The sequence below is a fragment of the Pecten maximus genome, chromosome 14, assembly GCF_902652985.1.
Source record: "Pecten maximus chromosome 14, xPecMax1.1, whole genome shotgun sequence".
Classification (NCBI taxonomy): domain Eukaryota; kingdom Metazoa; phylum Mollusca; class Bivalvia; order Pectinida; family Pectinidae; genus Pecten; species Pecten maximus.
Window position 1 is genome coordinate 18553258 of NC_047028.1, and position 997 is coordinate 18554254.

Below are 997 nucleotides of genomic sequence, written 5' to 3' on the forward strand. Positions count from 1 at the left end.
TATTGTGTTCTTTTGTACTTATAATAAATGTTCATGAAACAACTTTCTCCATTTGTATTTTCTCAGTGAAGGACTGAATTATGTAATTCCCTACTGATGGGCAATTTTAACCAGCTAATTAAGCATTTCCTTGGACCTGTTCGTTTATACAGACAAACCAGTTCGTCTGTTTTTCAGTGGTTTTAAATGTAATAATTTAGGCATAGATTTTGGCGGACCTGCAGATTCAAAGTCATATGGGTCAAATGTGTTCAATAATTTGAGAATCCAGGTTCCGAGATACCCAAGGTCATGGTTTTTTGCCAACTGGTACCTGGTTTACCTGAAGGTTTCTGTTTGATTGGCCCTTAAACAATCTTCTGGTAGTCGGCACATATAAGATTTTTAAAAGGCTAATAAAACATCAGAATCCGGATTTTACCTGGTATAACCTGGACCTACTTTCAATGACGTAAGGGTCAAATGTGTAGCAAATTCAATTGCCGCCTTCTCCAGTTCTTGAGGACCCAGTGTAATGCTATTTGTCCATGTACATTAGGATAGGGCAAGTAAACTTCGATATAACCATACTTGAGTTTATTGGGGTCAAATATGTTAAAATCCCATGGTCATTTGACCAGCTGGTACCTGTGATGGGACACCATATTGCTTTGTTATATAATGATCTTGTGACCTATTTTTTAAGGTCACTGGGGTAAAATATGTTCAAAATTGAAGACACACATTTTTCTCTAGTTCTATGACTTGTAGGAACCTGTGATAAGGCACTAGAATGTTTCGTCATACAGTATATATGACCTCAATACCTTGTCAAGGTCACAGGGATAAAATACTTAACACCTTCAATAGTCTACTTCTCGAGTTTTTGAAAACTCCCGGTAATGGTATTTGCCCAGCAGGTATAGCCTATGTACTTCGTGATGGAGAGCTGTAAAGTTTCATGATTTTAATGGCCTCGGCACGAGTTTAATGACTTTGGGATCTAATATATTGCGTA